Consider the following 16367-nt stretch of genomic DNA (forward strand, 5'->3'; position numbering starts at 1 on the left):
ATTAAAAGACACTTTTTCAAAAGTCTTTTAAATTAGAAAAATTTACTTCTGAAATAGTTAACAGACTTGTCTGTATTGGTAGTGACAGCTAACCTTTATTGATTTCTGCATATGAGGCCCTGCTCTGAGAGAATTATGTGTGAAATCGCATCAACTGTCTTCACAAAAAGTCTTTTGGTGGATAAACTGAGGGACAGAGAGGAAACCCTTTGAAAGATGTATTTTTATTACATGTGTGTGTTCATGCATCTGCATGTTGGCATGTGCATGTGGTTGCCTGAGTTGATCAGAAACATAAGATGCCCCTGAAGCTGGGGTCACAAGCAGTTGTAGGTGCAGGGCACCAAACTCAAACCTCTCCAAGAGCAGTAAGCAGTGTAAACCACAGACCAACTCTCCAGTCCTGATGCGGGAGAATGTCCAAAATTATTAATTAATTAAAATTAAAATATGACAACGTCAAGATTTAGTCCCTTGAAATCTGATCCATAGCTTTTAAACAATACACGTAGTCCTTATACCAAGTCTCTAAACTACAATTTATATTTATATGATTTCTCCAAAGCCTTTATGTTTTCTCTGTTTTTAGAGATAAACTTCATTTTCAAGCAGACTTAAATGATTAAATAATCATCAACTTGTTTCCCTTTACACATGTTCAGGAAATGAGTTCATATTTAATATAAACAAATGGACAAGTATATTAAAAAGACAGGAAGGGAATGGTTGTTTAAGATGATATACACCTGTCTAAGCTACCTGTGTGTTTAGACTGTTAATAGTTGTTTGAAATAGTTGTTACTTGTCCAGGAAGAACCCGGTGCAGATGAGAGAATGTGTTTCTGCTTAGAACCCTCGTCTATTCCCCCACCCCAGCATTCTTTTGGTTAATTCTGTTCTTCTCCTTTATTCTCCATGTATAGACATTTTACCTCAATCAAAATCTTAAAGTAGGCTGTGTTTACATGCTCCCATGCTATCTCTTAATTTGTAAAATGAGGGATTGACTTAACTGATCATAAATCTCTGGGGAAATTTTATCATCTACATATTTGAAGGAATCCCATTTTATTAAGAAAAAGTGTATAGTAATCTGTAAGCAAAGCACATCAAAACCAGCCATTGATGTGAACATTTTTATCTAGTAATTAAATTCCACTTGTATTTTTTTACAGACTTTTATTTTGAAGTCACTAAGTTGTTTCCAAAAAATGAAATTAACTCTGTTTTTTTTAAATGTCTAATGTATGTATATTAAGGTGGAATTATATAAATCTATCTACTTTGAAGATGTCAGTTCATAATCAAGAAGTGTTTATTAAAAAATTTAACAAAGTAACTGATCACCCAAGGCTTTGATGAATTCATGTCTTAGAAACACAATAGCTTAGATGTTTAAAATAACTTCTTATTCATTTACAGGAAATCCAGATTGTCTTTTTCTTCTAAAATCTTTTGCTGTTCACTTTTAAATCCCCATTCAACTTAGCCCCACTCCAAGGGCAGCGAAATTCACCTTCCTGTGTTGACTATGTATAGGTACTTTAGGATCTTAATTTATGCTAAAGGACCTAAGCAACTATTGTATTAGAATCTTAAAACTTCTTGTAGGTTTGAAAATGCTTGTCTCTTCAGCATCCAATGCTGCATTTTAAGAATATCTAACTAGACCAATCAGGACAGATTCTGGGCCTTCTGTGTCAACTAGTTACTCAAAACTTCCTGGGTATAATAGAGCTTAGCAAAGTAAATAAAGGAAGAACAATGTCTTCTGCCCTCAAGGAAGTTGGCATAGGGTTATGATGATGAATAGATGTATTAACAAGTTCCCCCTGCATATTACTCTTAAAACCTCCATTTATATTTCATTCCCAAAATAGGTATGGTATCTGAGTAATAGTAAAGTACACATAGTTTTAAAAGTGAATATGGTCGTGAGACATAGTGAGTGTAAAGATGGACTTTAGTGCTTAGCACAGCACAAGTGGGACTTGAAACGCCTCTGAAGTCCTGACACTTGAACTGCCTTGGGTTGAGCTGGTAGTGACAGACGGAAAAGAAAACACACAGGAATTCATCTTAGTCATGCTTCCTCAAGGGAAGGTGCCCAGAGAGAAGGACCAGAGCAGTGTTTACTGCCTTGAGACTTCTGCTATTGGGAACAATAATCATCAGTCAATTCTTTATTAAAATAACCGTTTATGATTTGTTTTAAAGTATAATGGCAAATATTATGTCTAACACAGTGTTCTCTGTTAATAAGAATAGTAAATAAACAACACTCTTCCTTGTGTCCAGTCATCAGACTGTTTCTCCAACTATTGGATTTTATCTATTTGTTGCTTTTCAAACTGTACAAAATACAGTCAGCATTTCTTACCGATTTTCTCCAGTTTTTCTTATTTGTTGAATGACTTATAGCCTTTTAAACTTGCTAGAACATGATTCCTTTATTTGCCCTAGTTGTCTAGGTTCATTGTTTTATTGTTCAAAGATTAACGATTTGGTTGTTGAAATGCTCTGTACCTCAAAAGAATCACGGGAATTTGGGTGTCTTCTTATTTTTTCTTTCTTTTTTTTTCCATTTTTCTTTTTTGCTTATATATGTAGGGTCTTTCTATATATGTGTCTATGACTATCTATCATCTATCTGTGTGTGTGCTTGTGTATATGCTTGTGTGTTCATAGGTGTATGAATGCATATGTGTATGCAGATAAGTATGCACTTATACCACCTATGTGTGAAGTCTCCAGTGTTGATAGTAAATATCCTCAATCTCTATTAACCCTATATTTTTGAAACAAACTCTTTCACTGAGCATGGAGCATACCATTTTGGTTAGTTTGGCTAGCCAGATAGCCAGGGAGTCTGCCTCCTACTCCTGCATATTGGAATTACATATCAGCCCCTTCAGCAACCCACCTTTACTGGCTTCTAGGTATCTGAATGGATGATAAAGGGGAGCAGGCATTTTCTTTTCTTGCTCAGCCATCTTCCCTGTACTGGCTTGAGTTTTTTGTTGCTGCAACTGTAACAGACTTTTAATCATAATCTAGGGTAAGTGCTATCCTAAGTGGTATAGTTATACAACTCATTCTGCTGCTGTGTTTTCTTAACGAGCTTTAGTGTTTTAACACGTCTACGGATTTCTGAATTTAGGATATAATGTCAAGTAAAATAAGCCAGGCCCAGACAGACAAATAGAGCATGTTCTCACCCATAAGCGAAAACAAACACACAAGCAAAAAAACAAGAGACACACAAACAAAAAACCTGTTGATTTCACAGAAGGGGAAGAGAAAGGGAGGTAAAGGCAGATGAAATAATGAATGCTGAAGTCGCACGGAGAGAATAATTCTCTGTTACATACAAGAGTTCATTATACAGTTTCATAAAGATCTCAAAGAGAGGATGCAATGCGTCCTAAAACACATGTGCACAAGTTAAAGTATAGGTTCAAGTATTGACTACCCAGGTTTTTCATGTCTTCTGTGTATGTATTAACATTTGTACTGTATTCCAGGAACAGAAAAATTAACGAGTTTCAGATATGAATTATGTTATATCAAATATTAAAAATAGATTTTTTTCTTTGATCAGCTAAAGGAAGTTACTAGAAGTTCAGGAAGAGGATCTTTGTTTTTATAGAATAGTATTCTCTTATCAAATATAGTTGTATGTAGCTAAAGAGATGGCTCACCAGAATGTGAGAATGTGGGCTGTTCTTCCAGAGGACTGAGTTCAATTCCAAGCACTCACATGGAGGCTCACATGTGAGCCTGTAACCTGTAACCCCAGTCAAGGGCATCTGATGCCCTCTGCTGGCCTCCATGGACACCTGGCATGCACACAGTACACAGACACACAGTCTAGCAAAGATCCCCATACACATTAAAGATGTTTTAAAAAATTTACTACGTGTAAACCTTTTCACTAAAGTTCATTATGTTGACAATTGAATCTGGAGAAATGGGTGGCCATGTCTTACATACAAATAACCAGTTTAAGAGAAAATATCAACGTGTCTTACTTCATGAAATACTCAGAGTAACCTTAGAAAGTTGAATCCTGCTCTCAGCCAATCATCAGACTGAGCATGGGGAACCCAATGGAGGAGTTAGGGGAAGAACTGAAGGAGCTGAAGGGGTTTGCAAGCTCATAGGAAGAACAACAATATCAACCAACCAGACGTCCCACCCCCACCCCCAGAGCTCCCAGGGACTAAAACCACGAACCAAAGAGAACACATGGAGGGACTTAGGCTCCAGCTGCATATGTAGTAGAGGATGGCCTTGTCCTGTGTAGGCTTGATGCCCCAGAGTAGGGTTATGCTAGGGCAGTGAGATGGTAGTGGGGGGTGGGTAGGCTTGGGATAGGGGGTTTGCAGAAGGGAAATTGGGGGGGGGGCATTTGAATTGTAAATAAATAAAAACCTGTGAAAAAAGAAAGAAAGAAAGCCGAATCCTTTTCATTCGTGGTCTTGGTAGTCTTGTTAAGTGCCTTTTGTTCTCTTGTTGCCTTGCTATCTTACTTCTCAACCTGGGGTACCTTGATTGCTCTTAAGAGCTTTGGTACAGCAGCATGGAATTTAGTCTCCAGTGTTGGCACCCTGATGTTTGCAGTGTATTCAGCCTGAGATTCGGATGACTTAGAAATTCTGATTAACATGGTTTGGAAACAGTTACCCTGTGTTCCTTTCCTATGGCTACTGTATTACGCTACTACCTTCATCATAATATGGCTTATGTACTTATTCTCCAATAATTCTGCAGTCTACAAGTTTAATGTCAGCGCCAAGGTCCAGGTGAGACCAGTGATACCGTCCTTCTGGAAACCATAGGAGATAATATTTCCTAGTTCTGCTGACTGAAATATTCCTTGGTTATGACCGCATCACCCATGGGACAATATCTGGTTTCACGGTCACACTGACTTGCCCTCTTCTATCTATAGGCAACCTCCTTCTGTTAAGAATGCATGGGATTTATGTGGTTGCATTTAGTGCCCATCTAGAAAATTCAGGAAAACATCTCCAAGGAAAAAATCCTCAGTCTCTTATTTTTTAACCATACAAAATGGTATTTATAGATCCAAGGATTAAGGTTTATGCATTTTGGAATAGAAATGTTCAAATGTTAGCATCAAGGTTTACATGTTTTGGAATAAGAATCTTCCAACTACCTCATCATCTTTGCCTGTGCATCCACCCCTAACCCTAACTAGCCTAACTAGCATCTTTCACTGTTCCTGTAGGTCAGGTGAAGAGATAGGTGGGAAAACCTAATGGGGAAGGGGAGGCTGACAGGAGGGGGGGGACTGACTTTGATGTTTGCACCTTGTTATTTTTAAAACTGAACCAGTTAAGCACAGGGCATGACTTTAAGACTTTCAGAATTAGATAAAGCTAGCTCCTTGATCAATGCTCTGAAGATTTTTTTTTCACATGGTTACTTGACCCTGATTCTCATAATTCTCATTTTAATCATGAAGATATCTAAAGAGACTCAAACTCAGTTCTGTGTTCCTCAGTCTTAACCTTCTTTCATTGCTGCTGAAGGCGAGGAGAACACAATGGCTAAGTCATAGCTGTCAGGTCTCTGTCACACTGCATTCAGGAAACCTGGGTGCTGTTACAACTGTTTTTGAGTATTTATTCTTACGATACAGAATGAGGAGGGATACTGCAGAAAGGTGGCTATGGGGAAAACATCTGGAAGAAATCACATTTCCAGGATCAAAGGGCTCCTTGTGCAGCCCAGAGGGTCCTCCGAGTGCTCCTCAGAGCAAACAAACAATTCTCTGGATGAGTCACTGAATTTTTTTTTTCTGCCAAAAGCCCACATGTGTTGCAAGAGCTCAAGGAAAAGGGGTGGAGAAAGGAGAGAAAATGAAGTTAAAGGAGGCACAAAAAATGACTTTAAAAACCTATATATGAATAAGAAAAATCGTAGCATGATTATAATCTTTTCATATATGTGGCATTCTCAACATTATACCACTTATATTGCCCTAGCCTAGAGTAAAATTATGTATAGTCAAAATATATTGAAAATCACAAAAAGAAAATGTAGCAAAGGGTGGTGGAGGAGACTACAAGACTTTGAAACAACATATCTCTAGTGCATGAAAATTGGCAACCGAGAGTGGCCCACACCCTAGCCAGTGGCATTTTACTGAGGAAAGAAAAGTTACTTATGAATCAGTACAGCCATGCTTTGTTCTGCATGAGTGTTTTAATAGAGCGAGTGTAATATAAGGATCAGGTGGGCTCATGGGAATGGAACAAAAGGTTTTGTAAAATTAAAGCAAAATAATTATAGCTCTAGGTGCAAAGCGAGAATACTCCAGCAGTTGATAGCAAGGACCTGCTCAGAGCGGGAGGGGGGCACACTGGAAGGTTTTCTTTTTTTCTTTCTTTCTTTCTTTTTTTTTTTATTCACTAACAAAGGCTTTTAATAGGTAACAGTTGTAAAGCATCTTTGAAAGTAATTAATGCACCCACACAAAAATTTATTAAAATGAAAATTTAAGGAATTGTCTAAAATGAATTAATTAACAAAAAAAGAACATCATGCCTTTCTTATTTTTTAAAGAAGGAGAGAAGGTTAAGCAGAGCAGATTTTTGTGAGATTGCATTTTAAAATGTTCTTGGTTTATTTAGTATCTGAATAGCCCTTAAAGAGAGAGTTGGCGGGCTTTGTTATCCTCTCCCTTTAGAAACACTAACTGGGACCTGGCATCAAATGGCGATTAATTTGCCCCACATGAGCTTCACCGCCCCTCAAAATGATGGCATCTGTTTACAAACAGTCCAAAGTTTAGGAAGTTTGCAGAGACCTGTAGTAAGCCGAATAGGCCATCCAGAGGCACAGATGGGTTTGTGCTGTTGCTCACCTGGCCTTTCCCCAGCCTCCTATGCCAATACTACTCTGCTTCCCGTGGCCCTGTAGAAGCTGAGGGCAAATATGTGAGGTCCAGGGTTGGTCAGTCTTACCAGAGACACTTCCTAGCCAGCAGGGAGAGCATTGACTGCCCTGATCCTATTTCCCTGAGAACCCTGGCCAGTTGCACTTGCTCTCCACCCTGCTTCTTTTGCATTTGTTCCCTTCTGAGATACAATTACAAAGGAAAGTATGTGCGGCCCACAGAAGCCTTTACTCTTTGCTGGGAAAATGATTCCTAGCTGATTTCAAAATCTTCCACTTTCAGAATGTTGCTGGTGGCTATACCTCAAAAACTTTAGGTCTGAACTTGAGTGAATCTCTGAGGATAAGGAATTTCAAACCTTCCATGCTGCAAGTGCTTGGATACGACAGCCTTTCTTACAATAGTGTCTTATTCTATTAATGCAGTATTCTAGTGTTTTCCTTGAAAAAAGTATTTCTGAACGTCAATTCAGGGAAAATATCATATGTAAGGAAGGGTGGTGTGAAGACAGCCTTCATGAGATAACATGACTATTACACAGGCTTCATAATGATAATAGCACACTGTGTTTACTATGATTACGTATGATGTGCAGATATTTAATAGAATTACCTTTCCCTTCAGCAGGTTTTAAATGTCTCTTATCAAGCCTTTGTTAATATTGGGCTGTCAACAGATTATGTTTATTTTTTTTCGAGACATTGAATTTAGTGCTTATGACTAATAGAGCAAGGCACTGAAAGTGTCTTTGCTTATGAAAAAAAACAGGCAAAATTATAAAGTCCAGGTAAAGGACACTGAACCTCATGGTCTGTCCATAAGCCTAGTCGAACTCCATTTTCTCTGGAATATGATTTAAAAACAAGTGAAATAAAAAAAATGGTATGGGGCTAGATAGATTGCTCAACTCATTAGATCTGTGGCTACTCTTGCAGAAGAACACAGTTCGATTCCCGGCACCCACATGGCAGCTCAGACTGTCTATAAAAACAGTTTTAAGGGGTTTGATCCCTTCTGACGTGCCAGACTGTGGCATGGTGAACAAACACAAGCAGAAAAAGACACATAAAATAGAAAAATGTACAAATAAATACCTATATATTTTTCTGTTGTTGCCAAGAGGAATTATGATCAACTTAGCAGCTTACAACACTCTATTATTTCACTGTTCTCCAGGAGTTTAGCTTGGCTTTCACCAGTTTCTTTGTTGTAGGTTTCATAAGGTTGTAATAAAGGCCTGATCTGGTTATGTTCCTAGCAGGATTTAAGGAAGACCCTGCTTCTGAACTGATACTGTTCCCTGTAACTCTGAGATGAAACACCTCCTTTCCTTAATGATGACTTGTCAAGGTCATCCTTGGCTCTTTGAATGTTGTCTTTATATATCAGGGCCAACAATAGTGTCTCAAATACCATGAGATTGCTCGGACTTCCCTTCTCCCATTTATAGAATAGAAATTTAGAATCGCTACATTCCAAACCTAAAAATTGTCTGCTTCTAGGTTGACTTGATTGAACCCACTTGAAACGTCTAGAATATTCTCACCGATGGGATGTCCATATGCATAACCACACTTGCATAATTTCCTCAGCCATATACTGTAAGAGTATCATGCGTTATAGGTTCTTGGTATTAATTTAAGAGAATTGCATTTTGATGTATAATTATTTTCATTCTCACAGATAATTCTGTATGAATGCTCCATTTCTAATGTATTTCTAAACAATTCTGAGCTTTGGGGGTAGGATTGTTTCTAGAAGTAAATCGGTTTACATAAACTACTAGGATTTTTTTCCTAATATAGTTTATAGCACTTGGTAAAAGTGATTTTTCAACTTGACTAATAAGGTCAAGTAGAAATATAGGCAAAATAAATAAGGCAAGGAACTGGAGCTGACATCCACCTATGTCTGACAGCATTGCTCAAGGTTGACTCTGTTTGGGATGCAGGGTTTCTTTGGATATTAAGAACAGCATAGAGGCAAACATCTTGGATTGGGGTTTCTCTTCCACTGTTGTCTTAACTAAGAACTAAGTTGGCCCAGTAACTTAGCAACTTATAGACTTTCAAATAAGACTGCATGTCCAGAGATTAGAAAAATAACAGAAAAAATTCTAGCAAACAGGATTTCCCAAGTAAAAAATGGGAATGATTAGCATAGATATACTGTAAATCTTCAATGCTAACTACAAATTTTAGCCTAATTACAAATAAAATACGATGTTTATTAATGTTTCAAATGTCAGAACCTGGTTTTAATTTAATAAATCTTACTTACATAATCAATTATCAGCTAAAAGCAAGAATAATTGAAGGGAGATATGTATTTATATTTTTCCGAAAACATATTCAGTTGTGCTGTTCATGTGTTTATGATAGTTTAATATATAATTGTTTTTCCAATATTCCTAATTGCATAATTAATAATAAAATACAAACTTAACTAAGTATTATTGCTTCTCTAAGAGGATGAGGAAAGCCACACTAGCACCATATGTAGATACATTCATAGAATGCATGCAAATACACAGAATATATACATAAAGTACATTTAGGTGTATTTATTTTATCTATTTCACTTCTTAAATAGTGAATATACTTTGTCTTACTGTGTGTCAAATACAGAATACTCTAGGGAACAAATTTTATGACTATAAGATGACATGAGGACACATAATATCCTCCTTTGTATTTCTATATTAAGGCAGTATTGATGTCAAAACAAGCTGTATGTAATGGACCAGAGAGAGTAGTAGGTGATTACATCAGAATTAAATTTCCCCTTTCCTCCTTTGAATGTTAGAGATATAACATTAAGAATGTCAGTTCATCACTTCTGCCTCAGTTTCCATGCCTATAAAACAAGAAGGATATTTTTCCTGTTTAAATTTTAGGGTTGTTCCAGTAAAATAAGCTAGTTAACTTAAGGTACTTAAATTAAAATTTTCTATGAAAGACATTTTAATGTTTTAAACAAATATTCATGACTTGTCTCATATTTAAGGAATGGTCTGTGTCATGAAATACATGAAATCAACTGAAAATGGAAACAGATTTCTTACTCTATTTTTGTGTCAGTTGTAGTGTTCATGTTGTTTCTTGAATGTCTGCTAAGTTACTGGTTACAGAACTAAGAAATTAAGAAATAAAACTATTCAGTAAAAAATAAAATTAATATTTAGTTGATTTTAATGTTGTTATTTTGCTAAAGGTAATTAGGACAGTGTTGGCTATTTGGTGAATTGACTAACAGGGAGGAATTTAGAATTAATGATTAAAACATAGAATTGCTGTAATATACTTGCTTGATAATTTTCTCTATTTTGTTAATCACTTCATTAGTAAACTTATAGCTTACTTAGTTCTAAATCTCAGCAACAATATATTAAGAAACACGGGAGCTTACTAGTTAAATTGTATTCCCAGTTGCAGTTGTGTGTGTGCATGTGAGTTGGCTAGTTGTTTTAATGTCCCATTTCCATGTCTCTAGTTCTGTTTTCTCATCCATCTATTTTGGTTTGATATTTTTAAGATATAGTTTCTTTAAGCTAATGGATGATTGGTTATTGGGGTGAGTTTTAAGGTTTGTTGAGTGCCTTAAACACATATGTACATGTGTGTTTACATAATATCTTTGTATGTAAATGTATGTGTGGTGTGCCTCTCTGTGTGTGTGTGTGTTTGCTCTATCTGAATTTGTAATTTGCTTCCTCTTATCCCTTCCTCAGAGATGAGGTTCATCATTATTTATTCCTGAAGGAGCCATAGGCTCATACAACTACTGGGCTTTGTACCTTAAAGGCCTGGGTAAGAGCTTCCTTTGAAGGTAACTCTACTTCTAGCCCTTTCTAACTATTGTCTTAGAACCCAGGCATCTATAACAGAGAAGAGAAGGATGACAAGAAAGCTTTCCTCCATTTCTGCTGGGCTGCCCCTTTCTCTCCCTTTCTTCACTTCCTCCTTCCTTCTTGTCTCCCCCTTTCCTTTTCCCCATTCTTCCACTCCCTTTCTCCCTCCTTTCCATCCTTCCTTCAACCTTCTTTTCTTTAATCTTTCATTTCTTTTTCTTTTTCTTGGTTTTTCTTTTGCTTTTGACCCCCTTAAGCCAGTTTGCACGTTATTTATTTTTTTAAATGAGAGCCAACTTTTCTCTGAAAGCTAGGCTAGCATTTTCCTCATGCTTCTTATTTCCCTACTCGTTGATTCTAATTCCACTTTCTCTGCACTTCACCTTGAAGCTTTTCTGTGTCCTAAGAGTACAGCTGTTCTGAAGACATCATTTCTGTGTCAGGAATTATGGAGGAATGCATGAGGAATATGCTAGCTCTATGTCGCTCCTGCTCCTTGTCAACAGCTGACTCCTACTGAACATCAGCTAGACAGCATCTTCTCAGTGGAGAAAATAAAGAATGTAATTGATTTATGAATTGTTTATTATATTAACAGATTAAATAGAGGTGGAATTATTTTATTCAGTATAATTAATCTCCTTTGAAGACATAGACATTACCAAAGCCAACTTCTATGGAGACACAGGGTAAGCTCAGATTACAGGTTTGAATTTGGTTTTTACGGTAAAAAGGAACTATAATGCTACATCCTTTTTTTTTTCTACATCCAACTGCATTTCTGTATTACAGCAATTTTTTAGCAAAAATAAGTTTAGAAAGAAAGAAAGGAGTGATTGTATTATTACAGATGTCTGTTGACAACTGAAAATGTTGCTAAGCAGAGTTTTCTTGGAGGATTCAAATTTTCCAGTTGGACTGATTTACTGTCAAAAGTCAAGTTGATTATTCTTCTCTGAATTAATTTGATAATTGGCTGAATAAAATGTTAATGTTTTTTAGAAAAGGTAGAATTCTAAAACTAGGTAAAAAAATATTTTCTAAGACACTTGCTATTTTTGTGGATTTTTTTTTCCTTAAACACTCTGGTGAACCCTTCATGTAGTTATAACTTCCTTTTTCATGATGTATTTCTTTCTTGACCTACTTGCTATATGTGCATAACTTAAATACACACATATACACTACATATACAGACATGTACACCACACACACACACACACAGAGAGAGAGAGAGAGAGAGGGAGAGAGAGAGACAGAGAGAGAGAGAGAGAGAGGGAGAGGGAGAGGGAGAGGGAGAGAGGAGAAAAGGAGAAAATACATTGAGAAAAACAACAAACAAGAGAAAAACAACAACAACAAAACCAAAAAAAAAAAAACCAAACAAATAAAAAGGAAAATACCAATGACAAAGAAGTTAGAAAGATCTAATAAGAGAATGTATCTCTTCTAAAAGTGGTGTTTTAATTCAGTGGTGGAATAGGAATTCCACCCATGAATACCAGAGTGTATCTTATCCCTTGAGCCTTAGAGCTGGACTTGCAGGCAGTTAGCTGCCCTGTTTGAGAGAAGAGAAACAAATGCTGGTCCTCAGGAAAAACAGCAAGTGCACTTATCCATTAAGCCTTCTCTGTAGTTCCTTGAAGACCATTTCCCCCCATGATACTAGGGACTTGAACCCTGGGCCTCATGCACTTTAAGCTAGAGTTGTACCACTAAGCAATATGCCCCACCTCTACAAGACTTCTTTGGAGTTTTCTAAGCCCAGTTCAGGGTTCAGGGCTTTGCCTTATTCTCAATACTAGCATGATTCTTGCATGCACTTACCTGTGGTCTCCACTCCTACCTTCTCATCCCCGTTTAGGCCTCATTCCTTTCTTGTCCCCAGGTGTCTTCACACTTAGAACCTCTTACACTTAAGCTTCTAGGCGGTTGCATTTGACTATGATCTAGTCTTGGATCCCACTTATTGCTAGTTCTATATGCCATGATTCTCTTGTAATGTAGCTTCTCCTCTCAGTAATGCTGTTAGGTAGCACATCCCCATTAAGATGCACATACTAAATATATGGTGGGAGCTCCATGCTCACCTTCCTACCTTCCCTCCAGTAAACGATTCTAAGAAGTTTAAGACTCTTGATGTTTTCTGTGGACTGTATAGAACTTTGTTTTAAAATCAATGTTCTATAGAGTTTCTGAAAACTACAAAAAAAAGACCTCTATGTACTATGTAATAAATCGTCTATTGCTATGAAGAGACATCTCTTTTAAAGGAAAACATTTATTGGGGCTGGCTTACAGTTTCAGAGGTTTAGTTCTCTATCGTCATGGTGGGACACATGTCAACATGCAGGCAGACATGGTTCTAAAAAAGCCAAGATTTCCACATATTGATCCGAAGGCAGCAGAATAAGACTGGAATGCCACACTGAGCAAACCTTGAGCATAGTTCTGTCCCCACAGTGACACAATTCCTCGAACTATGCCACATCTACTCCAACGAAGCACTAATACTAATAGTACCACTTTTCAGGGTCTAAGCATTCAAACACAGGAGTCTGTGGTGGCCAAACCTATTCAAACCACTATTCATACTTAGGCAGATTTCTTCAGTGGATATTATACCTTTGAACCTTGTTTGAATTTTATTTAGTCTTTAAGGCTGGTTATAGGGACTCTTTCAATCTCTGCCTTCAGCTTATGTGACATACTTCCTATGACTATCTATAGCTGCGTTCAAATTTCTCTTTTCTATAAGGTGTGGCAGGATTTGTCATATTGATTTACAAGGTCATCTTATTCCAGTATCACTTAATCTTAACTAATTATGACTGGATTTTCAAATAAGGTCAATTTTTTAATTAATTAATTAATTTTATGTATGTGAGTACACTGTTGGTCTCTCTTCATGCATACCAGAAGAGGGCACTGAATCCCATTACAGATGGTTGTGAGCCACCATGTGGTTGCTGGGAATTGAACTCACGACCTCTGGAAGAGCAGTCAGTGCTCTTAACCACTGAACCATCTCTCTAGCCCCAAGGCCAAATTCTGAATACCAAAGATAATGGACTTAAGTATATCCATTTTAGAACTCCATAATTTCACCCATAATAACCACAAATAATATTTCTATCATATTCCTACCACAGTGATTCTGTAAAGATGAATTATGAACGTATTTACAAGTTGCTCATAGTTAGTCTAAGATACTTTCTCCTTCCCTCACTTTCTCGACTCTTCTTCATTCAGAGATGCAGAAAAGTATTTTTTTAACTGCTAGCATTGTGCTTTCTTCTGAAAATATTCCACTTCTTATCTAACGTGAAGAGGGGGATCCAGAGTACCGGTTAGTTGTACATTAAGGAAGGATGGATGGTTCCAAGGAAAGAGCTCCTGGCAAGTAAAGGTCCAGGTTGGGATGCCATGCACGTTGTGTCTTTTGCTTCACTCACTTAAGGGACTATGCTTCCTTTTGGGGTCTTAGAAGATGTTGAGATAGGCCTATAGTTAATATTGTAACATTAGAGAATTGACATAAGATGTGAAGTTACAACTAGACTAAAAAATATCTAAAATAAAATGTTGGAAATTGACTGCCTTACTGAGTTCTTGCCTTTGAAGTTACCCATTAATATAGGAAAAACCCTCCTCAGAATTGAGGAAGGTATGAAATCAGAGTGGATGGTGAATCAAGTTTTTGTCTGCAGTATCTAGCATACTTAGGTTATTCAATAAATAAAATAAATTAAGATCAAAGGCTGTGAGTGGGTGAGGAAATGTGGACTTTTAGTCGTAACAGGTTGTTCTTCTGAGCCAGATTCAGGGCCTGGAGCTGCAGGTGCTAGTCTACCAGGGTGGCCTGTGTGCATCTCAGGGCACCACGCTGATGAGCCTCCCACTGCACTTCTGATTTTGGCAGCCACAGCGGAATCAGCTCTTTGATCCTTGGAGTGGCTCCTGCCACAGTAAGTGGCTCTGTTTGTTTTGTCCTTCCTTTTGGTCATTACTCCCACCTGGCAGTATAGGACAAAAAATAGGAGTGGGAGGGAGTCGTGAGGCACACTCAGGAATATGGTCTGCCAAGCATGAAAAGCTACTTGCACTGTTCTGTTTCTAAGAGAGCATGGATAATCTTACTGCCAACTCATTAATGAATACAGGTTTTTTGTATATCATACAAAACAGACTACTAAAAAGCACATCTTTTCATTCTGCATTCTCTTCACTGTGGTCTTAGATCCACCATCAAATGCATCCAGCTCCACAAATGAAAGATATTACTACTCCTCTTCTCTTCATAGTCTTCTTGCATAAGTATTTGGATATACTTGCAAACATCTACTTCATCTTATGCTTTGGTACTTTAAAAATGTATTCTCTAACATATTTGAAAATCAACTTGGATGCCATATTTGCATAAAATATTTCATTTCATTATATATTTTATTTACAAATAATTCTATCAATTTATCAATTACATTACACTATTCTGGTCTATGTATACATTGTGAAAATATAAGCTGTTAATATGTATTTAATATTTAACATATTCATCAATTTTCCTGCAGGACACTTTGTTTACTGTTTCAATAGATTTTGTAGTAGTCTCAGTTTACTTCAATACATCATTTGAAAACGAACATAAAAATGATTATACCTATTTTATACTGAGGTGTTGAATGAGTGAGTTAAAGTTTCACGAGGCAATACAATTACCATTCTTACTAATTCTTCATTCTGACACTCTGGAATTTAACATATTTAGTTTAACATTTCTTTTAAGGTGGTCAAATCACATAATACATATCCTTATATCGTATGGAACTCACAGATGAAGTCAGAAAAGGAGAAATAAGAGAATGCTAAATGGCTTATGGCAAATATTGTAGAAAATGTACAGTGAAGATAGGATTTCATTGGTCTGGCTTGGGCCTCTTTCATATGTGATCTATCTATAATTAGTTTTCTAGCAAGTAATGTGTCCTACTTTATATAATCCTGATTTTCACATGTATACATTTGTGTACATTTTTAGCCCTCAACTATCAACTAATTATATTCCTAAATTTAATTGATTAGTTAATTCAAAGATGCTTGTCCAGGTGTGGATCTAACTGTGGGACTGGGTGGCTTTGTTCCCTTTATTAGCTAGTTAACTGTTTCTAGGCAGCAGTTGTTTGTATACATGAGTAAAATATATGACTTTAGAAGTTATAAAGTATATGGAATTTATTTAGGAGAAATCATGCAAATGTTTAAATGCCTACAATCTTTGTGAGTGTTGTTTCCAGCCAGACACTGATATTTCTTTACAAAAATCTAGAGATTCAGATAGTTGGTCAGAGTTGAGACTTAAGGCTAAACTTCACTGACTTGTTCTTACAAATCCAGACATCATAGAGAAAGAATACATGACAAGCCTGTACTTTGTCCAAAATACAAATTATAATAAAAAAATAAGCATTTTCTAGAAAATTCTAAAATTCTGGGAGCCCTGCTTAGGTAGAAAGTAGAATATAGGTTGATATTTAGGCATCCTCTGCTTTCCTGCTACACACCTGATCTCATCCAGAAACTGTAAAATTA

At 36.7% G+C, this 16367-nt stretch overlaps 1 protein-coding gene across 40 annotated transcripts in view; it reads left to right on the top strand.

Annotated features, from left to right (window-relative positions):
• The window catches only part of Zbtb20 (zinc finger and BTB domain containing 20), a 758704-nt gene that overhangs the window by 340066 nt on the left and 402271 nt on the right, over positions 1-16367 (top strand). The window lies entirely within an intron of this gene.

The sequence above is a fragment of the Mus musculus genome, chromosome 16, assembly GCF_000001635.26.
Source record: "Mus musculus strain C57BL/6J chromosome 16, GRCm38.p6 C57BL/6J".
Classification (NCBI taxonomy): Eukaryota; Metazoa; Chordata; class Mammalia; order Rodentia; family Muridae; genus Mus; species Mus musculus.